The sequence below is a fragment of the Manis pentadactyla genome, chromosome 5 (genome assembly GCF_030020395.1).
Source record: "Manis pentadactyla isolate mManPen7 chromosome 5, mManPen7.hap1, whole genome shotgun sequence".
Lineage (NCBI taxonomy): Eukaryota > Metazoa > Chordata > Mammalia > Pholidota > Manidae > Manis > Manis pentadactyla.
This window is the reverse complement of record NC_080023.1, coordinates 142,704,378-142,730,687: the sequence shown is the minus strand read 5'-3', so window position 1 is coordinate 142,730,687 and position 26,310 is coordinate 142,704,378. Positions and strand designations below refer to the sequence as shown.

Sequence of the window (26,310 nt, the reverse complement as noted above, 5' to 3'; positions counted from 1 at the left end):
AGCACTTAGAAGCTAGAAAAATGTTTCCCACATTCATATGATCACCTCCTTTATCTTCCCTATGGAAAGCCTATTAACACTTTGAGGAAGTAATGTGTTAAGGAGCTTAGTTCGGTAAGTGTTAACCTGGAGGTGCTTAACAGTCAGAGAAACCTCACACCCTCAGCTTAGGGATTAAAAAAGAAAGGTGTATCAGTTATCTATTGCTGCATAAGAACCACCTCAAAGTTCAGTACCTTAAAATGATAAGCTCTTATTATTGCTCAAGTTCATGGGTTGACTGGGTGGTTCTTGTGGCCTCGGTTGGGGTCACAATGAGCACCTCTGTGGTCAGCTCTCAGTTGGGAGGTGGCTCTCCTGGTTGTGGCTGCACATGTTTATCTGCTTGGGTGTGGCTGCAGGCTGGCTAGTTTGAGATGACATCAGTTGAGACCCTGGGATTTTCTCCGTGTGATCTCTTCATCCAATGTCAGGCTGGTCCACACTTCGCATGATAGTCATGTGGTCTGAGAGAAAGAGTGGAAGGGCATGAACCCATTGAGGTCAGTGTTCAGAATTGACACAACCTAATTTCTGCCAAAGCACATTCCAAAATCAGCCCAGATTAAGTCTGGGGTATAGGCTCAATCTTTTGTTGGAAAGAGCTGCAAAATTGCATTGCAAAGGTTATGGAAAGCTGAAGAAGTAGAGAATTGGGGTCATTTTAGCAGTCAGCCTACTACAGTGTTCCAAGGAGTAAGACATGTATGTAACCCAATAGACAACAGTTCAGTCATGCCCACTTGCTCTTAGTCATGTCTGTCAAGTGCCTCCTAAACACACAAGACTGGTAAGAATATGAACAGGAAGTCACAGATAGGGAGAGAATGGTTTAAGCTATAGGCAAACATCCTAAGTGGAGACTTACTTTATTTGCCAATTACCCTTATTTTAGTCTGTGAAATTGTTCTATTCATATGTACTATGGGGTGTCAGAATAAATTATTAGTGCTTTAAGAAATCATGATAGTCATGAGGGAGACCTTTCTCTGTAGGTTCTCAGTATCTCTTCAGTCATCCGCCATGGATACTTCAGTTTGCTTCAGGTGGTGCGAAGGAGCACATCTGGTGCTACATCTTGGCTGACAAGCTCTGAAACATTGAGCATGATCCAGCCCTCTGAACGTGTAGCCTCCTCATCCGTCAAGTGGGCATACAGTGACACCTCTACCAGTGTATTCAAGAAGTCATGTAAAGGTTGCTTATGACCATTCCTTGTAATACCTAACATTGACATGGCGCTAACCATGTGTTGGCACATGTTATATATGCCATATTACATATACACAATTTACAATGCTATTAAAATCCCATTCTTAGGTGATGTGACCAAGACACAAACAGCTTAAATAACACACCAAAGTCACACAAACCTGATGCTGTGGTCTTGTCTTTAAGGCTGAAGAACTGCCTCTGTAGGTGTGGGAGTTCATGATCGTTTCCAAAATGAGAGCAATAAGGGTCTGATTCTGACTGAATTGAGAGGGATGGGAACAATGACTTCAATTTTAGAAATTTTCTTTGGACTCCTTAGTACAGAGCCCGCCTTAGCAATTTACATAGTTATTTCTTGCAGGTACATTTGACATTCAATAATAATCAGATTGTATTACCTGTTCTTTGAGGGATTACTGGGCTCTGATCTTGAAGGTTACATTTGCAATCATCATTAATTTCATTGCTAATCATTTTCCTTCACATTAGTCCATTCTTTTTCTTTTCTTCTGTTTTTTTGTAAGTCTAGTTGGGTTCTAGCGGAAATGATAGCTTGTGGGATTAGCTGGGACAACTCAAGCATCATTCTGGAAGCTGTGCTAGCCCCAGAGACTTGGAGCTTGGCTGAACCTTGTCAGTCACTCATCTAGGAACACCGAGCAGTGTTCTCTGTCCTTCTCCATTCCCCTTAAACTGAAGTGGGGTGAAGAAGGCATGTGACATTAATAGGAAGTGACTCTACCACTGCATTTTATGATTCACTCGGGTGCATCATGCTAAGCTGCATGAACAAAGGGAGGAATTCCCCTGGAAGCCAAAGACAGAGAAAATTATATGAAGAAAAAGATAAAATACGTGGTGCCCATGTGCTTGTATATTTGCCTTTGTCCCTCCGGGCTGCTACAACAAAATACCACAGGACCGGGTGGCTTATAAATAACAGACATTTATTTCTCACAGTTCTAGAGGCTGGATGACCGAACCAGCATGGTCCCGTGGGAGCTCCCTTCTGGGTCACAGACATCTGTGCCCTCCTGTGGGAGAAAGGACCAGGGATCTCTTTGGAGCATCTTTTATAAAGGCACTAATCCCATTTATGAGGGCTCTACCCTCATAACCTAAGCATAGGAGACCCCCACCTCCTAAACCCCACCTCCCAACACCATTGCCTTTGGCTATTAGGATTGTGTGAATATTGGGGAGACACAGATATGCAGACCATAGCAATATTCAAGCAAATTTTCCAAAAACCATTGCATATGAAGTGGCTGTAATTGAAACAAAAGTCACTTACTGGAGCAACACTCAAGAACACAGCAATTGTTGGGAGGCTGGCTGAGTCAGGCACACTGTTAAAATGTTGGAGGAACCCCATGTTTGGGTATAAGTACATTTTGGTTTGTGTCCCATGGATAAGGAATGGCAGCCTCATTTTTCACTCTTAATAATTGAAATATTGGAATCTCTAAGTAGAGAGGAAAGAAACTATAGTGGTCTCTAACAGTTTTGTTGTGGCTTATTTAGATGTGTCTGTAGTTGTCCCGCTTTATCCAGGCTAGGTTTAAGAAACCAGAACTAGCTCTAGAAGTTTATTGTTTTGGAAATAAGCTTAGTAACAGTTGGGATAGGTAGATTCTCCAAGCTGTGGACTGTGTCTGTTTACTCACTGATGTACATTTGACACAGTGCTGGGCACACTCAGTAAATAACAAGTCGAATTAATGTGAGAACAGAGGTAAATTGGGCTACTGATGTTTTTGGCATCATATCACTTTGCTTGGTGAAAGGAAACCATGATAAAACTGGTGTGTGTGTGTGAATGTGGGTGTGCGTGTTTTATAGGTTCTTTAAGAAATAGAATCAACTTCAGCTTTTGGAACTAAAAAAGAATACAGAGAGTTATCTTGGAGTGAGTGGCTTGTTCCCACAATAATAGTTTCCCTGATTGAAAAAGATAGTTACAGGCTCTTGTAGAGACAGAGAAAAAGATGGCGATGACATGGCGATGACTTCTGTTCCTTCCCTTTTTTTTGCACGTGCAAGAAGAAAGAGCAGGCAAGGATTTAAAATAGAGAGAGGCTACCTGGAAAAAACAGTTTTATTCCAGACTTTAGGTCTCCAGGATTAGTAGAAAATACTAGGAAATAAGGTTCTGGAAATTACTAATACTGGCAGCTTGAAATAGCATGAAAAAGACTTTTGGTAGTAGCAGGTCTTAAGTTATTTTGCTAGAGAGGAAAAGGGCCCAAGTAGAGGGAAAACAGATAGAAAGCCTGAGTTATCTTAGCAAGTAATTATAACCATATGGTTGGGAGCAGAAAGACAGCTGACATGTTCTTAGCACCTACTCTTTGTCAAGCCATGGATATACATATAAACATTAATTGTTTTTCAGACAGCTGTTATTTGAGGTGCCTTATATTTTATAGATACTACCATCCCCATTTTACAAATAAGGAACTTGAAGTATATAAGGTGGTATGTGATTAATTAATTAGGAGGCTAATATGTGCAATGAGGCTGGGATTTGAACTCAGGCCTGTCTGATTTGAAAACCCAAGTTCTTCCCCCAGACTAAGCAGTTCCTTGCCTTTCTTATAACTGTGCTCTATATTTAGCAAGTATCCTAAGTGGTTCATAGCTTTGACCATTTTTAAAGATGAGATCTATTTTTACAGAGAAGGTAACTGGATTTAATGTTCTGAGTTTTATCTAGCTATGCCTGTGTGTGTGTGTTGAGGGAGGAGTGGTGGTCCCTGCGGTTGTGGTGAATATACAAGTGGTCCAAATCCTTGATATTTGAAGTGTGGTCCATGGGCCTGCCACCTTGGCATCACCTGGAGCTTGGAGTTTGTTAGAGCTACAGACTCTTTGGCTCTGTGGCAAACTTCCTGAATGGCAGGCTGAATTTTTAACAAAATCCCATGGTGGTTTCTGTGCACATGGAAGTTTGAGAAGCTCTGGTCTAAACCTCTGTGATGCCAAGGCAGCTGAGTGATTGGCAATTGTGCAAAAGCAGTAATACTAGATAGTGACAATAATAAGTTATTATCCCAGTTTGCTAACCACTTACTATATACCAGATACTATCATATTTTATTATTAATAAAATATGATTCAGTAATGCTGATAGTATTGTTAAGTGTATGATGTAGGTTTTCTTATTTAAAAATTTTCAGTAACCCTTTGAGGTGGTTGTTTTTGTTTCGATTTTAGAGATGAGAAAACTGGGCCTGAGAACGGTTAAGTTGTCTAAAAACAGACTTCTCTGTGCCACTCCATGTGTGTCCCACTGCAGCCTTATGCTGTGAACTACTGTCTGATGCTGGCCAGCTTGTCTCACAAACCAGGAGCTGCTGGTTCCCCCTGTCAGGCTGGCGATGATAGGCAAGTATGACTTACAGCACAGAGCATTGCCAGCTCACAGACTGTATTCTTTGAAATGAATTTTATTTTATTGACTTTAAATGGAGAGACAGAAATGAAGTTATCTCTTCTGAATAATTTTGGCATTGCTGATAGCATGCTTTGTCTATTTTTTTCTTGGAGTAGCATAAAATATTTACACAAAAGAACTTAAGAAACATTTTTATTGTTCTTTAGGTTCTGCCCTAACTTGAAAGATAACTACCTTTTCCACTTTTTCCTAATAATTATTAATAAAATATGATTCAATAATGCTGATAATATTGATAGAATGCATTTATACTGATAATCAGTGCTACAGTAAAAGATACTGAATGAAACTAGCATGAAGTTAGAGGAACATTAGTGAGTATATGAGCTCCTATGATGTTTAATTCATGTTGTCTTATTTCTATCAGTTTTAAATTTTTTTATTTTGTCGTTTTTTTGTTTCATAAGCCACTAGGTGGATGATCCAGGTGGACTGAACTGGTAGTGTTAGATTGTTATTACCATGCTTTAAAATAATGTTCTCTAATTTGTCCTTTGTTACCTGGAATATACTAGGATGCCTTTATCCTGAATATACTAGGTTGTTGGCTTTAAAATCGATCTGTAGCAAGGTTGAAAGGACCAAGGGCACTATTAAATAGTTGTTTTGGTATTTAATCTGTAGGCTTTTGGAGGAAATGGTAGCAAAATGTATGGCAATTTTCAGGTGCTTTTGGGATTTGGGGGAGAGGAAGGAGAAAGGAAAGAGCAGACTTGCTGTCTTGCCAGTGGGGTTCAGCCCCAGGCAAGTTCACTATGGATTCAATGTGACCAAAGAAAATGACAGTAGAATGTTCTTGGGGTGAAAGGGTTATACCCAACTTTATTTTCACTGTGGCAGGTCAATCACTAAAATCCCATTCTCTCAGAGCAAGTCTGCATGCAGCAAGCTGGTATCTGCCTCTGGGCCCCTCTGCCACACCTCCATCCTCTGGACCTCTCTGCCTGCACAGCCGTCCTCTGGGCTTCTATTCTCAGCACTGCCACCACTCCAGCCTCTGCTCTGCTCTCCTGCAGCCTTGCAGCGGTGCCACCTTGTCGCATGTGCAGAGCACTGGGCAGAGCTCTTTATATAGAGTTAATAATAGCTTATTGCCTAAAGGTGTGGAAGTGGTAGCCTAGCAACCGGCCAGTTACATCATCAGGTGGTTTAAGTTCAGTGAGGATCCTGGCCATAGGAACCCCAACTTACCCACACTTGCCTAAACTTAAAAGTTTTCTTGTTTATCATGTCACATAAATGAATATGCTGGTACTTTCTTAAATTCCTTAGTACTGAGAGTTAAGAAATACATTTAATGTACTATTTAGAGCTACTAAGAGGAAAGATGCTGCATAAATTTATTAAAGTGGATTAGAAAGGATGGTGTTTACTCTGAAAACACAGCCTTCATTCATGTTGACCATCCTGTGGTATTTAATTATAACAGCACCTATGTATCTTGTTGAGGTTGCTTAACTAGTAGTGTCAGATATGTAAAGCTGTTTGTATCAACTGATTTAAAAAAGTCAACAAAAAGCCTTTTCTCATTTTCAGTCAAAATTTTTATGTCCTTACTTGACACACAGTTCTAACAAGCTGTTTTTAAATTCACAGATGACTGTGGATGTGCTGGTAGATGTGTGAGAGCTGGCTCTGAGAAGGGGAGAGAAAAAGGGTGGCTTGTAGTGTCTGCTCATTCCTGTGGTATAAATACTCCCACCCTGACTGATGGTAATAGAGGCACACAGTTGTCTTTTGCAGTCAGTGCAATGTGGGGAAAATGGAAGTTCCTACAGCCAGGATCCTCACCTGACCCTAAACTACTTGATAATGTAATTGGCCTGCTGCTCAGAGATGCTTCCACACCTGTAGGCAATGAGCTATGATTGACTGAGTCACTATATAAAGAGCTCTTCCCAGTGCTCTGAGCAGAGGCAGAGAGAGGGGAGAATTATGAACCTGCAAACTGCTGGATGCAGATGTGATCCTAGTGCTCGACCTACCACTGTGAGAGTAAAGCTGGATATAAACCCTTTTACCACAAGAATGTTCCGTTGTCATTTCTCAGACTCTCTGAATCCATAGTGAACTTGCCCAGGGCTGAAACCCTCAGGCAAGACATGCCAGTTGGCTTAGCACCCCGCTGATTTTAGCACTGAGATTAGAAAGGCAAGAGGCACTTAGAGGGGGGCAGTGGAGAGACAGAAAAAGTAAAGAATGTAGAAAGCAATTAGGAACTTAGAGCAAGTTGGATGGTAGGGGTTTCTGTTAACAGAATTTGAGTAAAAGCATCTATTCTCTTCCCTGAAGCTAGAGATGAAAGCATCTCTAAAATTGTCAGGGGTAGTGGGGGGATTCTTCACTGAAAGTAGGAAATGGCTAACCCGCAAATATTAAGACTGAAGACTGTCTGCCAAATTCAGTGGTATGTGGAACAAATCCAAGGAACATAGAAATGTGTCTCTGCTGGAGCCCTTGCTGGCTGAGACTCTGCAAGGCAAAGGCTGAAGCCCTTCTCGGAACAGAGGCTGAAGGTACAGGTGGGCCTCTGGAGAAGCAGTGCTTGTCCTGGGTGGAGGTTTTGTTTCTTAGGTTATCCAATATCCTCCATCTTTTCTTTATAATTCAGGTGCATAAAATTGTGTCTTTTTTTTTTACTTTTATTGTGATAATAAATTATTATAAATGTGAATAATACTCTCAAAATCCTATGTTTACAGATTAATTTTAGATAGTATTGACTCCTAGATAAGAAAAAATTAAAAAAAAATAATGCAGCCATATGTCCATCTTCTCCAATCTCTTGGTTATATTATTATTTTATACTATCAAGATTTATAACATTATCTCTTGTATAGTTACTGTACCTGTATTTATTTTCCAGCTCTACTGAGACATAATTAAATATAACATTGTATAATTAAGATATACAGACTTAAGTGTAAAGTGCACTTTTTTCCTCTCGAGTATTTTTACTAACTACATGGGTCAGTTGAACATGAAAGGGGAAATAAGAGGTTAAAGGTGAAAGGGGATGTCATTGAAACTGCAGGATTGTGGTCATTTTACAAACTTTACATAGGTACAATTTTGTTAGGGCTGCATTTCCTCATTTAAATGTTTTCCAGTTTCACTGAGATATAATCAACATATAACATTGTAAGTTTAAGGCATATATGTGATGATTTGAATAGGCGTATATTGTGAAATGAATAAGATTAACACAATCATAATCTCAGGTAGTTACTGTTTGTGTGTGGGTGTGATGAAAAAGTTTATAACACTTTGATTACATTCTGTATACCATAATTGTTTGGCTTCCGTTTCATATTTAAATAAATATATTGCAAACCCCAGAATGAAAGAATATTGAACCAGGAAGCCTAACAAAATGAAATAATAGAATTAAGATAAACCACCTGTTTATTAGAAACCATAATGTAAATGAGATGAACTCATTTAGGAGAAGGAAACTGTATTTTGAGTATGAGTCATCTGAAACAAAGTGATTATTTAGGCAAATGTAAACTAAAACTCAGCAGTGGTTGTAATGAATATGAAAGATGGAGGGAGTTCTTGCTTTTAACTTTATGCCTTCGGTGATCTGAACTTTTTAAATAAACTTGTGTTACTGGAACAATTTTTAAGACATCCCAGCCTGTGCACATTTATGATAAAGAGGCACATATGTGTGTTCTTCATAGTGACTCTTGTTTAGTTCCCTGTTTTTTTCTTTTTCCACATGTCAAGCCCTCAGTAAATAGTGGCTGGAAGAATATCTCCTCAAGATACCATAGTATTATAATATGTATCTAGCATTTGCCAAGAGCTTTGAAGTTTGTGTCTTTCTCTTTCGATTCTGATGTAGGCTTGTGATATTATTGTTGTTTTATAACTGATGTTACAACTATTTTACAGACGAAGAAAATAAGGCTTAGGGAAAATGAAGCTGCTTGCCAAAATTCACACCATTCCATATCTTTTGAATCATTTTTTAAGTAAAACATTTTCCCCAACATCTTAGAATGGTTTCTTCAATAGAGTGTTGTACTTAGGACTATATTTATTCAGTAGAAAATATTTATGACCTAAAGACAATTTTTAAATTACCCAAACACCTTCTCATTCGAAGGATTAGAGGAGTGTAACTCAGTGTAGAAGGAGTTCAGGCTTTAAAGTGACATGATCTAGAAGATAACTGGAGTAGTTGGGGCCATCGGATGAGGTTTGGTGGTGATTGAGTTGCAGCAGAGCAGCTGTGCAACTGCCAGGGTGTCCTGGTTCTTTCCTGAAAACCCACTTCATGTGATGAAAATGATCAACTGTGTCAGGGTTGCAGATTCTAAGGCTTGAGGTAAGTGGAAGTGTTTGAGGGGGAGTGACAAGGCTTGCTGGAGGCACATGACTCAGTTGCTTTCTCTTGAACCTATGTGTCAAAGTATGAGGTTGAGGTATGCACATATGGATACTGTTGGTATTGCATTTGGGTGGTGTTCCTTAGCATATCCTCCTGGCATTAGTATTTTGGCTACATTGCCCATTCTGTGGGATGCGTTGGCTGAATGTTAAACTCCTTGGTTTGGCACTCAACTTGTGAGGCAAAGGGATGACAGCTGTATAGCCACAATCCCACAATAGCAACTGCAGAGGTTCAAAACAAAATGCCAGCTTCTTGAGGGTAGACACCATCCTGTGCCTCCTTTTTTCTAATGTAACTTGAGCAATATAGTAGATATCCATTAAATACATGCTTCTATAGATATAGTATGCCTCCATTCCATATGCTTCCTTTGGAAAACAGTTTTAGCTATATAATATCGAGTCATCTAGAAACTGATAACACTAATTTCATAGATACAGTGCACATTAGATAGATGGGAAGCCTAATCATTTAACAGCTTTTCTAAGTGCTTCGAAACTAGTCATATTATGGGGTTTGTTGCTCAAAAATTGGCAAGTGGAATCTAGAGTTATTAGCATTTCCCAAATCTGTCACAAAATACAACTCCCTCTGGACATACCTCAGATAAAGGGTCCTGTGGTTAAATAAATTTGGGAAATGATGAATGAAATGCTTTTAATAGATTGATGATGAATGTGAGCATATTAAAAACTCAGAGAAATCCTGCACTGTAGGATTCTGGTGACATTAGCATAGGGTGATTATCTGAGAACTTCACCCTGGAACCTTATTTTGTAAAACATTTTAAATACTCAGACACATTTTGGGAAAAGCTGATTTTTTAAAAAGAATTGCATGCTAGCATTCATAGATGGATAAATGAAGGGACTTAACGTGGAAGTGTGTGTGTGTGTTAGTGTCTTCACTTGATGTAGAATGAAAATCCTTTTGAGATATATTTATAGGACAAAAGTTTCCATGTTACTATCTGTGCAAGGGATACAATTTCCAGATCTCACTTTAGATACTAGTTCTTATTGTTTATATCAGCATATAGTAACTTAAAAGTTAAAAATTTTATTTCCTTTATTGAACCTTGAAGGGATTATGGAGGAGGAAAATATGAAAAAGGTGTTGCCTGATGGGGAAATTGAAACAAAGATCTGCTTTCTTTTAGGTTAATATCTTGAAATTTTTTGTAGCTGTCATTATAGAAAAACCAAAGGTTTGTTTTAAGGAAAAGTTCCAGTGTAGGCTTCAAATTTTTCTCCTCCTGTTAATAAATCTTACCTCTGAACAAGAGTTCTTTCTTGTTATATGCAGCCTCTTACTCAGTCCTGGGCAGATACTGGGCAAGACGCCTTTAAAAAGCGTTTGCTGTATTTGTTGTTCTGCTTAGAATGGTGAAGACTCTCTCTTGGCCACTCTGTCTGCTGTTCTGTTGTGGCTGTAGACACAGTTTGTCCAGCCATTCACTTTGGGGCTGAGGGGTAGGACTCTGGGGGACCAGTATCCTTACACTCACTGGCTGACTGGGTTTGTTCAGGCTGAGCCTCTTGCCCCCTCCTCCCCTTCTGGAAAGAATGACCTTATCCAAGCACTGTGATTGCCCCCGCAGTGCCCAGCCCGCATCGTGCATGCTCTCAAAAGCCTGTTTCTGACTGGCTGACGTTTAAATCCCACTCCTTTTCAGGTAAGAGAGCATATTGAAAAATGGCTTCATGAGTGGAAGTTAAGATTTCCAAAGGGGAGTAGTTTTGGTAAGTTTATTTTTTTTATAGCTTGTTGAAAGGCTATTGCAATTTTATTGACATGGTCGCCAAAGAGGTAGTGGTAGAAAAGAAAATACTTCTCGGTCTTTAAATTTCTTAGACCACTCAAACTCTTTATGAAGATTGTTTTATTTATTCATTACTGATTTTTTCTTTAGATTTTCTAATAAGGGAGAAAACTGAGACAAAATTAAGACAAGAAGGTGTATTAGACACTTTCATTTTGTGGCAATTTTGGCATTTGGTACGGATTTGTTTTAATCTCTTTTTATAGAAATTACCCTAAACCTAACTGTAAGATTTTTCAGTAAAGCATTTGGTGTGATTTGATTGACTGATAGGATTTTTGTGTGTGTCATTAGCGTTTTGCATATTTAAAAAACTAACCACATTTGGCGACAGGGAGTATATGAGAAATCTCTTTACATTCTGCCCAATTTTGCTATGAACCAAAAACCACTCTAAAAAAATGACATATAGTAAAAAAAGATTAGTCTCTTGAAAATATTTTTTGAATACCTAAATATGATGCAATACAGCACAGTGTTAAACATTTCATCATACATAAATTATTACAAAACATTTTTTTTCATATCAGCAATAAAAGTATGAGACATTTCAGTGTTATGTTCTGATTGACACTTTTTTGGTTCAACTGTTTTGAGATAAGCAAAATGATTATTTAAAAGTGTCTTTCCTTAAATAAGAAAGAATGAAAAATATACAAAATAATATGTTGTCCCGATTGTCTTGGATATGTACTTATTCATTGTCTTGGAAATGTACATCAGACACCATGTACTATTCCTTTCTGAAATAGACTAGAAGTTAATAACTTAGAAACTTGGTTTGTGTATTTGGTACTATTTTTAAAACCCATTTTTTCATGTAATTGCACATACTCATAGACAAAGAAGTGATGTGCTGCTAAAGTTTGAAGCTTGTAGTTAGTGCAGAATAATTGGCTCTGAATGGTTTTAGAAAAATATTTCTCATTTGCGTAATTGGTTTTGTCAGGAATATCTTAGTATCTTTAAAGATATACATAATTTTGAAAAGGAAAGCTAAAACCTTCAGTTTTGTGTGAACTAAGACTAGCCAAAGATATTTTAGCATAAAAGAATCTTTATCATAATGACAGAAGTAAATGAAACATGATCATTAAAACTACTTTAGTTTGATGTGCCCATGAATAAAATGCACTATTCTTGCGCGATTTTTAAGAGGAGGGAAGAACTTCCACAGATGTCTCTTACTGCCAAATCAGGGAGAGTGGCCCAGGAACTCTTTTGATCCTTACCTGTTGGAGAAGACATTTCATATACTTTTTTACAAAGTGCAATGACATGCAATGTGATCTCCTCTCCAAAAATATACAGAATATTTCTAGAACTATTGGAGGAGAGGAAGCTTCCTAAAAGTTCAAAAGAGGTTCAACTGTTTTATTTTGAGAGACTCCAGGGGCTTCTGAACTGTGTGCAGCTCTGGGTCGGGGCTGGGGCTGGAGCAATGCAAAGAGGGAGCTGTGGTCAGGGAAATGTGCTTGCTACCCCTCACCTATCCATGTGTGCCTGCCCTCGGTGTCTCACATTAAAGCTGCTGTTAAGATGACTTAAGGTTTTGAGGCTGGATCTGCAGGCTTGCAAGATCACTCCACTGTTGCTCACACTTTTGTGCAAAGAGAGGTCATCCGTAATTTGGTTAGACAGTGTAACATAGCAGATGCGGGATGAGGCCTCAGATTCTGCATTTCTAACAAGCTCCCAGGTGCTGCCCATGTTGCTGGTTCAGGGACCACCCCTTGGCTAGTGAGGAGCGATGCAATACCAAATACCCCACTCAGACTATCAATTTTAACTTAATGGACACATGGTCTTGTCAATACCAGGCCATCAGTTTGCAAAGCAAATGACCAAGAGTGTGTTTGAGGTGAATTGATGAACTGCAGACACCGGGCCCTTCACAGATGCTGTCACTGATGCTGTGTGCCCTGCTGTTCCCTCTGGGAGTAATGTGTGGTCTTGGAACCTCCGAAGCGCTTCCATGGAGGTTCTTTTCTGGGCTCATTATCATTGGCAGCCCGGCTCCTTGCCTCTCAACACAAGTCTCTCTGCACTGCCACAGCCGCCCAGCCTCACCTGCTGCTTCTGTCTGCCATCACTTCCTACCCATCAGGAAACTTTCATCGAGTTGGGCTTGATTTGTGTTTGTACCTGAGTCTTCTGATGGCGTCTTCTACCGGTCTGGCTTGCAGGTGCCCTACTTCAGCAGAGACTTTAAATATAGAAACTTTGTGGGGAGCTACTTCTTTCCCTCCCACTTAACACACAGGTTTTCGAGGTAATCGACCTGTTTCAGGCAGTTGATTTAAATTAAAAAATCTTCCATGTCTCAGCTTGTTAGATTTGTGCTTTGAGTTTTCAATTTAAATATCTGCCTGGGTCCTAGATACCATGTGACCACTGGAGGGCAAGGAAGTGAGCAGTGGAGGGGGTGTGTGTGTGTGATACTCAGAACTCCTCGGCAATTGCTTTCCCATTGTACTTTCTTCATCAATATTTTCAATGAAAATTTCACACCTTTGGTAATTTGTAAGAGCTTTACAGAGGACAACTGTATGTTGACCACTTAGATTTCACCGTTAATATTTTACTTCCTCACATATTTGTCCATCTACCATTCCTTTATCCATCTCTCACCATCTTATTTTTGATGCATTTAAAAATAAGCCACAGGCATCAGCTTGCATATTTCAGCATGTTTATTGTTAACTAGAGTTCAATGTTTGTTGACAGTTTTTCATGAGAAATTTACACGCAGTGAACTGCATTCATCCTTAAAGTAAGCTGAGCTTTGATGGATGAATCTGTGTAAATGAATCACTGGCAAGATATAGAACATTATCATTGCTGGAGAAAGTTCCCTTCTGTCCTTCTCAGATCTTAGGTTATTTTGTGAATCTAACCTCCAAAAGGTCTCCTTGGTCACAAATAAGTAATTCGTGATTAGTTTATATGTTCAAATACACTTCGATCAATTTTATTTTATAAAAGTTACTTTAATATTTAGAAATACATATTGTACAACAAGTTAACAAAGTAACTTTCTAATAAGTTAATATTTCGTTTGTTTGGACTAACTCATGGTGCACTTATTTCTGATACAATTAAAGTTTTAACAGTAAGTCAGAATACCTGTTTTTTATTTGGCACAGATTGCATGACAATGACTTGGTTCATTCTTACAACATTTTACAGCATGGTTGGTGAGATCATATACGCAGAGATGCAGAGACCTAGAAGTAACCGTGTTCTAAGAGATAGTTTGGGCTGATACACCTGGGTCCTGTAGATAGAAAGAAATCCCTCTCAGGCCAGCTGTTTCCTGTGCAGATTTTATTTGAGGATGTATTGACCTCATAGTTTAGCCTGAAATACATGTTGGTTCACATTGCTTCCTCAGGAGCAGAAATCTCTGTTCCTGTGATAATCTTAATTCATGACATTCTACTGTTGTGTTCAACAGTTTGAGTCACTTCACTGAGGACAGGACCGATTTGGATCTGCCCTGACATGGATATGCAGAACTGTGTAAAATTACTGCACCCTCCAGACAGCAACTTGCTTACAATGTCAGGCTCTCAAAATGACTTGTAGCTTGAAAGTAAAAATGTCCCAGAATGCCTTTGGTCCAAAGAATCTGATTTTTAATATCTAGCAGTAAAGTAGCCTAGCAGAAAGGGTATGGCCAAAACGAACAAGTACATAAAGTTGTTCAGGAGCTATAAAGGACTCAAATTGAGTTCTTTGAAAGTACCTTAAAACTCCCATTTTTATTTGTTCATTTTCACTGGTCATTTGAACACATTTTAATGGAACATGAGACTCATTTTCTGAAAACCCACACAGCTCCTTCAGCTGTTATTATATTTAGATATATTTTGCTTTTTGAATGAATACTGAATTATTAGAAGTGGGTTTATTCAGCCATTTTCAGTGAGAAAAATCTATAGAATTGTAACTAACTCAGAGAGATTATATGATAGGTGCTCAGAAGCTTTTTATATAGCCTTTATTCAGAATTCTACATAGAAATTTACAGTGATTTTTAAAGGTCCATCATTTAATAGGAAGTTTATGTTTTCTTGCTTGCTAAGGAATGTGAGAAAATATCCCAGCAGCTTTTAAAAGCACGGTGTGTGATCCTTATAGCCAAACTGAACAAATATTCCACAGTTAACTATTCAAAAATTTAAATCAGAGATGGGCTATATATCATTAGGGAGAATAAAGTTAACTACCTACAAGCCAGAAAAAAAAAACCCTACATGCATATTTACTTTATTTTTGTTTCCCAAGTTACATAATTTATAGTTGCTTTTCTCTGAGATGAAAAGACACAATAATTTTTGCAAACACTTGCTGGAGTCAGTTCTGATAAAGTAACTCAGAGCCGTGCTTTAAGAACAGTAAATTCAGGTCATAAATCTAAGCAGCTTTCCATTGGGTTACAACAGAATGCGATTTCTACTTATTTAAATATTTCTTCTTATGATGTAATTGGAGGCACCAGAGGCATATATCTGCATTTATTTGTACAATTGTGTAACATAAAGTAGAGAATTGTGGTAAATGGTATCATAATTTCAAGCCCCAGTACAATAGAAATATCAATTACCTTTTCTCATATCTTGCAAAGCTCTTGCATTTGTTATAAGCTCATTTTATAACAAAAGCAAAAAAGGCTACTGTTTATGGAGGTTTTATGATACTTTCAGCTTCAATTAAAAATTTAAGGTTCTAGGGCAGGAAAAAAGTCATCAAACCAATTTCTTTTGAGTGGAATATCTTAGACTTTTCCCACATACATTCTACATGTCCTTGAAGGTTCAGCCTAAAGCCTAATCATCTTGAAGCTTTCCAACTTCTGAAAGTCAAACCTCTGCCTCTCTCTTCCTTTCTTGAGTACCTATTGCATTGGCTTAGAAACCTTTTAGCATTATTCCCTGTTGCAGATAAAGATTGTTAAATACTCTAATTATTTTATATATTAGCCTTGTCTTCCCAATGCATAAATATTCCTCCATGCAAGAACACTCTTCTACACTTCTTTTTCATTTCATACCTTTTCTTGTTTCATGTTTTGGAGAGAGCCTTCTCTTAGTTGCCTGAATATTGAGAGAGGCCACTTGTCTCTGCAAAAATGATTAACTTCAGTTTCCCCTGTTGATAAATTTATACTAAGAATTGACAGAAGGATTACTTTGAGAAAATAATTTGGTGTTTTGCTTCTTTTCGTCTTTGTTTTTAGAAGTTATTACCATGTAGCTGGCCAAGTTTCAGTAGTACTCTTAAAATTTAATACTTTAATAATTCCTTTCATCTGTGAAGAATAAATTGTTTTCTCAAATAATTTCATTTTCTAGAATGACTTTATAAATCAGTTTGGTCCCATTGATTATCTAGAATATAAATAAAAATCTAACACTCTGACATCTGGCTTCTGAATGACCTTGGAGCAGAAAGTGGGCATTTGCTTGCAGTGAATCATGGCCGGAAATACAGGAGTTCTGTCGATAGCTGAGCTCTGTGCCTTGGCGAGCTTTGATGTGGTTTGTGGTGCAGAGTGGACTCTGAGCCAGAAAAGTCTGCTCCATTGGCTTATGCATCCCTTGTCCTTAGGCTAGCTGAGTCGCATGATTGTCCCATAATAAAATGAAAAGCAGTTGTCTGTGTTGTATTCATACTTTGTCCTGTATAGCGGCACTAGTTGCAAACTTTATGCAAGCAGATTTTCTGCATCTCCTAACAATTTGGGAGACCTAGCTACTGGGACGTGTGTTCTCCCCAAGATTTTTGTTTCATTTCCTATTGCTGCTGTAACAAATCTGCCATATACTCAGTGTTAGGCTGGAGAAAGGAAAAACAAGGACATACAAACAGAACAGAGAGATGCCATAGGGAGAGAACAGACCAGACGCCAAAGTCCATGCCGTATATGGAAAGGGGACAGCTCTCCCTGAATTCCATCCTTCTGATGGGCCAACTTAGACCCGGATGTCAGCCTCCTCCCTCTTGGAAGGAAAAAAAGTTTCTAGTTGTTTATTATGTCACCTTTAGCCAATCATACCTCTCCACGCCCCCTAGGATAGCTTGCCCACCCCTACCCCTCCTAATCCCTTATAAGCCCCCCCATCTCCCTAACCGGGTGTGACTTCTCTGGCCTGTGACAAGAAGGCCACAGAACCTCACCCGGGAGTATTTAAATAAATTACCTGGCCCTTTGTTGCCTCTCTTTGCCTGCTTATTTCGGTTAGAATTTATCTTACACTCAGTAGCTTAAAACAACCCAAATTTATCATCTTAGAGTTCTGGAGGTCAGAAATCTACAATAGGTCTGCAGGGCTGTGGGTTTTTTTTTCCTGGAGACTCTAGGGGAGAATCTGTTCTTTACCTTGTTCATCTTGTGGAGGCTGCCCACATGCTGTAGCTCTTGGCTACATCACTCAGACCTCCATTTCCATTGTTAGATCTCCTCCTTTAATCCTACTTGGCTCTCTCTTCCATTGTGATTATGCTGAACCCACCCATCTTCCCATCTCAAGATCCTCAGTTGAATCATGTCTCCAAAGTTCTTTTCACCATGTAAGGAAACATATTCACAAGTTCCAGGGTTAGGATGTGACATCTTCTTTAGGGGGCATTATTATGCCTAACACACCCCAAGTCCACCCCCTTCCCCCGGGTACACATCTGACCCCTTCAGGCTGTAACTTCTAAAGTGTTGAATAATTGCACTTGATTTCTATTAACCTGGAGTTTGATTTCTTTTAACCTGGAGTTGAATATTATCCAGCAAATAAGGGGAATATTTTAAAAATTGATCCTTTTCCCCCCAATATGGAAATCACTATATATTGGTGTATCTCATTTTCTGAATGTTATATTCAGTAATTTAAAAAATAAACAGCCCCTCCTTTTCTCTTGGCTTGTTTTTCTTCCTTTTTTTTTTGTCTTTTTCATTTTCCCTGACATTATTTTATATTTCAAGTCCTTTTTACAGTGTGGTTTTCTTCTCATCTCCTTTCATAGAGCAAACTTCCCACTCACTAAGCCATTTCTTTTCTGTTTGGTTCCTTAACCATTAACCTCTCAGACCCTATTCTCCTCTGGGGAATTTCTGGTTCTGTTCTGATTCATATTTTTCTACCTTGCTTCTCCACCTTTTCATATTGCTGCTGCTTTTCACCCTCGAGTCCCTCCCTCACATTTCTCTTTGTCTTTTTCATCTGACAGTAGAAAATGATGTACAATTTGAACTGGTGACACTGTCCTTGACACTGTCATTTATCAGCAGAACATAGTATAATATCCACTTTTACTGATAAGAGAGTGTCACAATTAGTCATGAATACCAAAGCTACTTAGTATCCTAGGAATTGAGAAAAACTCATCCATACACAAAAGTCCTTGAAGGAGTAACAATTTGTCCATCTTTTTCAAGAACCATGACATTTTCTCTTGACCTTTCTTCTTGTTGTTAGTGATGATAGTGTAGCTAGTGAACTAAATTAATCAGACCTCTTTTTACTTAACTCATGGGGAAACCTGCTACACATCACCAAGACCCACCCCAGACCCACTGCATCAGAAGTTCTGGGGGCTGGGGAGGAGTGGATCTATTTCTAACAAGCTCTCCAGGAGATTCTGATAGACAGTCAAGTTTAAGACCATTGATACACACACACGGGGCTGGGGAGAAGGGTTAACTCTTCTTGGTCTTGTTCTCTAGATAAGTTTGTGCATGTACTAGCCCAGTCTCCAGGAATGTCACTTCCAATAAAAGATATTCTTCGAGTGTTCTCATTCCCAAACAACTGACCTAGGTCACCTTATTTCACTTCAGAAATAGTAATCTGTGGATTGGCATCAGAAAGAAATAATTCTTAGTTGAAGAGCCTACTCACCGGGCAGAAAGCCAAGGTTATACCAAACTACACACAAATCTCATTCCTGGGACTCACCAACTTGCTCCCATCTCAGATAGGCCAACTTCCCATCTGTGAAATTATAGCAGTTTCAATAGGTGCTGCCCCCCCTGCAAAGTCAGTAAATTTCATGTCTACCACATAAGCCTTTATTCATGGTAAATCAGATCAAATTTGGTGAAAAGTCCATTTGGCCACTTAAAAAAACAGTAAGTTTATTATAGCATTTACATGCAATAATATGCATCCATTATGAGTGTCCATTGTGCATTTCAATGAGGGTCAGCAAATATGTATGTGTTACCATTACCACAATCATGATACAGAAACTTTCTGTTACCCCAAAAAGCTTGCTTGAGTCCCTTTGCAATCTTTTCCTCCCAACCCTTTGGCCCCAGGCAACTACTGTCTCTTAGCATAATGTTTTTGAGATTCCTCCATGTTATGTGTACAAGGACGTTTTTCTTTTTTTAATTGCTGAGTACTCATCAATTGTATGGATATATCACAGTTCATTCATCTGTGATGGGGATGTGTAGTTTTCCAGTTTCAGATAATTAGAGTAAAGTTGCTATGAACATTTGTGTACAAGTCTTTATGTAGACATGGTTTTATTTCTCTTAGGTAAATAGCTAAGGATAGAATGTCTGGACCATATGTATGTTCAGTTACAAAGGTAATTCCAAATTGGTTTCCAAAATGGTTGAACAATTTTGTATTCACACCAGCAACAACTGGGTCATTCTTATGTGTTGTGATGTCAGACAAATAGAGACTTAATTTTATCTTGATATCTACTGTATATATATTTGCATTACACATACATATGTATGTGTATATGTGCATATAGAAATGTGGGTGTTTTATTACGTCACATGGAGATTGATATACAATCTTATGCTCAGATTTCACATGAGCAGCAACATTGTAGTTACTGCATTCCCCCTATTATCAAATCCCCACCACATACTCCATTACAGTCATTGTCCATTAGCATAGTAAGATGCTATAGAGTCACCACTTATCTTTTCTGTGCTATACTCCTTTCCTGTGCCCCCCCTATATTATGTGTGCTAATAATGATGCCCCTTAATCCCCTTGTCCCTCCCTTCTCACCCACCCTCCCCAATCCCTTTCCCTTTGGTAACTGTTAGACCATTCTTGGATTCTGTGATTCTGCCGCTATTTTGTTCCTTCAGTTTTAGCTTTGTTGTTATATCCACAGATGAGTGAAATCATTTGGTACTTGTCTTTCTCCGCCTGGCTTATTTCACTGAGCATAATATCCTCTAGCTTCATCCATGTTGTTGCAAATGGTAGGATTTGTTTTCTTTTAGCTGAATAATATTCCATTGTGTATATATATGTACCACACCTTCTTTATCCATTCATCTACTGATGGACACTTAGGTTGCTTCCATTTCTTGGCTATTGTAAATAGTGCTGCAATAACACAGAGAAGACAAGTAGTGACTCTACAGCATCTTACTACACTGATGGACAGTGACTGTGAAGGGGTTTGTGGGGGGTACTTGGTGAAGGGGGGAGCCTAGTAAACATAATGTTCCTCATGTAATTGTAGATTAATGATACCAAAATTAAAAAAAAATAGTGCTGTGATAAATATAGGGCTGCATATGTCTTTTTCAAACTGGGCTACTGCATTCTTAGGGTAAATTCCTAGGAGTGGAATTCCTGGGTCAAATGGTATTTCTATTAAAATAAAAGATCTTATATGTAAAATTTTAACCCATGAGTGTATACTCAAAACCCTTACACTAAATATACATAATTGATTTCTGTGTTTTTACCTAATATTTGTTTACTTTTGTCACTTGCTGGCCATTACTGTCAAGTGGCAACCTTTAAAAAAAATAATAGAAACTTTACTGTAAGGAAGCTTACTGTTTTTCCCTCTCCCTTGGAAAAAGGTAACTGTGATATGATTTCGGTATTAGCTCACTTTGTTTATCACCCAGGGCCTCTGGGATTGTACCATGCAAAGTGTAAGAACTTCTGAGATAAGCAGTGGACAGGGTGAGTGCAAATGAAGGGGACTGAGGAAGAGTTCCTACAAGGAGCAAGAGGAAGGGACCGGCAGTGATGGAGGAGAGATTTTCAAAGAGGAGTGGTCAGGACCCAGGGACCAAATGAGGACAGAACCAATGGATGTGGCCACTATGGAGACCGGCAGACCAGAACTACACACAAATCATCATGACACCAAGCATATGTGAAAAATAACCAATAGGAGTAAAAGCAACATGCTGTAAGGGAAGAGAGTAAATAATTCCATACCCAGGAGGGGGAGGGAAAAATTGGGGACAGCTTCAGAAAGAACAGGTACTGGAGGGAAGTAGTAGAGGGAAAGGAGAGCAGATCATAAAAAGGTCCTCAGCTATATGTGTATGAAATGCTGTCTTTGTTGAGTAGTATTCCTAGTGTGTGGAAATATAGCCTTTGGTTGGGTGGTTTGTTGTACAGAATTCTATCCTAAAGGTATAATGACTAGATAAACTGCTGCTGTATGGCTTGGAAAGTCCCTGGGGCTGGACCGAGCCAGGGGCGAGGTGCTGGTATAAATTTCAGTGACTCATCTCTTGGGTCTAAAATAGCAGCAGGCGAGGGGTCAAAGTGTAAGAAAGGAAGGAAGTCTTTTTGACACATGTTCCTCTTGAAAGCAAACTTAGAACCAGTATATATAATTCAGTTTTTCAAGCTGTGAAGAGAAAAGGGTGTGGAAGAATCTGGATGGAAAAAGGGACATGAGCCTGCATCAAATCATGAAAGACATTGTGTTTTATGCAAAGAAATTTTGATTTTATCCTACAGGTCAGCCATTTCAAAATGTCTTTAGGTATACCTGTGGGCATAAATGAAGACACTCAAATGGGTCCATGGAAAGGCTAAGACTCTTTAGGGAATAACTGCCCAGGTTTCCAACTTTTATATGTACTCTTTTCTAAAAATTGATCTGCCTGTAAATGCATCTGCTCTCTCTTCTTCCTTTTTACTGAAGGAAGGCATTCCTCTCATCTTTCCAGAATCTTAATAATAGTACATTGTCCTGTGGTGCAAAAAAATTCCAAGTGCTAAACAAAAGGACACTGATCTTACAACAAAATTGAAGGCATGTTTAGATCATCTGTTGACAGGAAATTAAAAATAAATTTGATGATGGATCACTGTCTTCAGTGGTTTGATACTCAAAAGGAATTCAGAAATTTAGCTAAACTCTTACTCATCTGCTTGTTTAGGCCAAAAGGATTTATCAGCACTTATTCATAGAAATATTAGAAACAGAAGTAAAATTCATGCTAAACTTTTATTACTTTAGCATTCAGGAATATTGAGCCACAGATGCATGGAGTTAACTCTTTTAAAGCCCTACTATCCATCTTACCATGTGAAACCTTTCAAATAAAGTTGTACTTTTTATACTTAAAAATTATTGACGAAATTTTATTTATGTGGTTTTTCTCAGTTGTTTACTAGTAAATGTTATATAACTCAGAAGACATGATTTTACCCTCAGGGGTTAAATTCAAAGTATATTAAAACTTAAATTTGAATGACATGCATGTTTTTGGTGTGTGTAGAGATAAAGGATAAGTCAATAAAATACTCTGAATCATAAAAACATATTCATTAGGATAAAATTTTGCAGAAGTAGGATGGAAATACGATAAGGGAATGATAAAACAAATGTTAAAGAAGAGCTTACATGGTATCAACTTACTGTTGTGTGTTTACATTCTTGTGGATTTGATATAACAGTTGTTTTACTTCAAATGCGAACATTTACAACATTCCAAAAGTTGCATTTTTAACAACTTTTAAATATATGATGAAAAATGTTAAGATATCAACTTAAAATTGACTTTTAGTTACATCATTTTTCTAGATTTTTCTACCAGAATATAAGTACAAATTTTTTAAGAAACACAGATGTGGGTAATGGGATGTCACTGAAGCATTTTGAAAGAGGAATACATGACAAAAAAATACCTAAAAAGGTATTCTGCTTCCAAGTGGAAGATGGAGAAGGTATTGCATGAAGGTTGGAGGTGATGGGAGAGTAGGATCAAGTAGAACCAATGAGTAGAATTTTGCACTTATTTTAATGAGCCATGTACTATTTAGGATGTTTTAGTGGCAAGCAACAGAAACCCTGAACTCAAAATTAGGGATTGGAATGGAGGATCTCAGGTTCATCTTTTATTTGCCTTAGATAAAATAAATCAAAATATGTCACTACTAAATGCAGTCTCTTCTCAGGTGAGGATGAAGAAGACAGGGAGAAGCACACACAGAAATTATTGATGAACATAGGAATATAGCATTTGCTATAAAACTTGACTGTGGCCTACACATCCAGGCCTTGCTTAGTAATGGAACATCCCTAAATGTTAGCAATAAATCAGCATATGCCCTGGAATTTCTGTGCTGAAATCCCTTATGTTACATCAAGGTAAGTGAAATAGGAGGTTCTGGACACTGTTTTGTCCTAATGATCTTGTGGGCCAAGTATTGAGCATCATAAAAATCTCTATGTATGTTGGCATCCCTTGGGTTTATTTCATAAAATAATCTGTGGTGGTGTTGCAGGCATTCTTCTCAAGAGCCCCAGTAGCCATTGTTCAGAGATTTAGATCTCACAAGTAGAATTGGCCGCTTGATGGAGAATTTTTCTGTCATAAAGCTGGTGTTACTGTTTGAGTTATGCAAGCTGGACATTTGTAGGTAATGATTGTGTAGGATTGCTATGGGGAAGAATGCACACCTTAGGGCTACTTTTTGCCTAACCTTAATGTAGCATGAGTACTCCTCCAATAAAAAGTACCCTCCGCACAGGGAAGCATGCAATTTCTAATTTAACTGCTGTCTTTAACACCGAGGGGGCACTCTTGCTAACCTGAGGGGTAAATTGCAGTCAACAATGCTATGCAGGCTCATTCCCTGAGTGAAGGTTACATTCATAATCCATTCTCAGCCATTCAAGGATTCCACATGCAAATTCTGCAGGGAAAAATGCAGTAGATTTCCTATAAATCATCTCACTGAGAGGGAGTTTGTAATGTTATTCCATCTGGATCAGCTGCTACTCTCATACCTGGGAAAATTATGAGAGTTGTTTAAGCACTTAAGCAATAATTCAACAAATGTCCTTGAACTTATTACCCAGATCTGGGCTTGCCAAATGCTATGGTGCGACTTGTGGAGGCGATAAGCCCATTGTGAATGAGACAGTTAAGCTGCAGAGTCCATATGTCTGGTTGTGTTGCCAGAGAAAATTCTTTGGAAATTATGACCTTGACCAAAGTTTGAATAGCTGATCAATATGTGGCCACCAGAGATATTCAAATGGTTGCCATTTATCAAGGGTCATCAAACGTCATTGGCCTCATACACAGTGCACAGCTCTTCTGTACTGACTTTGGGTACATGACATTGATCCTCCAAGGAAGACTGACTGATCAACTTAATTGCTGCAAACAGACTGCCCGTGTCATAGGGCATCTGTCATAGGACAGCCAGGGCAACCACCATTGTTTTTTCTTGCAATATAAAGAACCACCTCAGGTGTATTTCAGAGTAAGTCCTGATAATGCCCAACAATCCAAAAGTGTTTCCCTGAGGACTATTTGCTTATATTTTTTTTTCCCTACACCTTAAGGGTCTCTATTTTAGTCATTTCCAGCTTCTTTAGCAAAATACTGTAGACTGGGTGGCTTAAACAACAAACATTTATTTCTCTCAGATCTGGAGGCTGGAAAATCTAAGACTAAGGTGCTGGCAGATTCAGGGTCCAATGACGACCCTCTTCCTAGTTAGTGGGTGTCTCCTTGTGCCCTCAGAAGGCCTTTACTTGGTGTGTACACAGGGAGAGAGACAGAGTTCTGTCTCTTCCTCTTTATAAAGGCCTTAATCCCACCATGAGGGACTCATGACCTAAGCTAACTCTAATTACCTCCTAAAAGCCGCACCTCCAGATGCCATCACTGGGAGGAGTTGGGCTTCAACATAGGCATTTTGGGGAGCACAAACATTCAGTCCATAACAGTCCCACTAGGATGAGAAAATGAGACAAATAATAATCATTCTATAATTTCTTAGCATGATACTAATACAATATCCCCAAAGGGCCCCTCTCCATCCATTGGCTATAGAAAGGAGATTAGTCTCAATATTAGTGAGATTTAAGAATTACTTTCAGATCTTGAATTCACTTCCTGAAGTGATTTTGAGGGGAGGAAGGGCAGAAGTAGTATTGTATTTTAAGAACAGTCATGAGAGGACTAGGTGACGGTGGGGTCTTAGTTCTGCGGTTCTTTTTCCGTAGCCCCCCACCCATCACCTGGCCCAGGGTAAATGTTCGGAACATACATTCTGTTGAAATGAATGGATCATTAACTGGAGTCGTTACAGCAATGAGAACTACCTTGTTGAAGAGTTGGCTCTTCCTCGCCTGTAAGTGCTTTGGAATCTGCTAGGAGCTTGCAGCTGACTCTTGCATGGTCTTCCTTCATGAGAGTGATGGGTTCCAGGGTCCTTCTCATCCCTCTGGTATCAGCCACCTGGGACTCACGGTTAAAGAAACTCTTTAAAATTGGCTGGGCTGGAAACCACTCGTCAGGCTAGGCTGAGGTACCTGAGGGAGGTGGTTCTTCCTTTTTTTGTCTAAAACCAAAGGCTGGTGGAAATTTGCCCAATCTTCATGGGCCTAACCCAAGACTGTCATTACAGGAGATGCACCTGTAATATTATTTATTGAGCATGGAGTGCATACGTGGGTGGTTTATAGGTTTGGCTAAAATAACAAGTCACAGGAAGTTTCCAGCACAAGTAGAGATTGAGAGACAATGGAGTTAGCCTGTCATAGCCCAGGAAATGAGCCGTTATTATAGGGTGACTACTTGACCCCATTTGCCTAGGATGGGGAAGCCCCCGGGGCATGGGATTGTCAGTTTGCAAATCAGAACTAACTGGTCATCTAGAGCTGAAACCCCTGCCCCTCTGCTGGTGGGTGAGGGGTTAACCTGTGTAGGTCTTGTGCTCAGCTGTCTCACTCTAGGCCTGTCTGTGCTCCAGTGTGTTAGGGGAACAGTTTTGGGATACACATGACAGCAAAGTAAAAAAAGTTCCCACAGTGGTATGAACCACATATAATTGCTCATGAGAAATTGCATTTACAAGGAAGAATGTGTTTAATGGGACATGAATCTTTCACTCAGTGTGGAAGTCTGGACCAAATACATATTTCTTCAGGGGCCAGGGAATCAAACTGCTTTGCCTCACAGAAAAACCAGGGAGAATCTGTGCTTGTCTATCACACTGCAGTAGCAACAGGGTTTGAAACCTCTGCTGCCCCCTGGAGGATATTGTTCAAATACAAGTGGTCTCCTTAATTTACTCTCCAGCCCACTGGGGCTGGGGGCTCACCCATCCAATGAAA

At 39.0% G+C, this 26,310-nt stretch overlaps 1 protein-coding gene across 9 annotated transcripts in view; it reads left to right on the top strand.

Annotated features, from left to right (window-relative positions):
• Positions 1–26,310, top strand: part of PLCB4 (phospholipase C beta 4) — a 402,883-nt gene that overhangs the window by 76,148 nt on the left and 300,425 nt on the right. The window contains exon 1 of one of the 9 annotated variants that reach the window (XM_036880090.2): positions 25,083–25,325. The exons of the other annotated variants lie outside the window; for them this stretch is intronic. The gene's annotated coding sequence lies outside the window, so the exon portion shown is untranslated. Of the gene's footprint in view, positions 1–25,082; positions 25,326–26,310 lie in introns of those variants that run through there. 9 annotated transcript variants of the gene reach the window in all.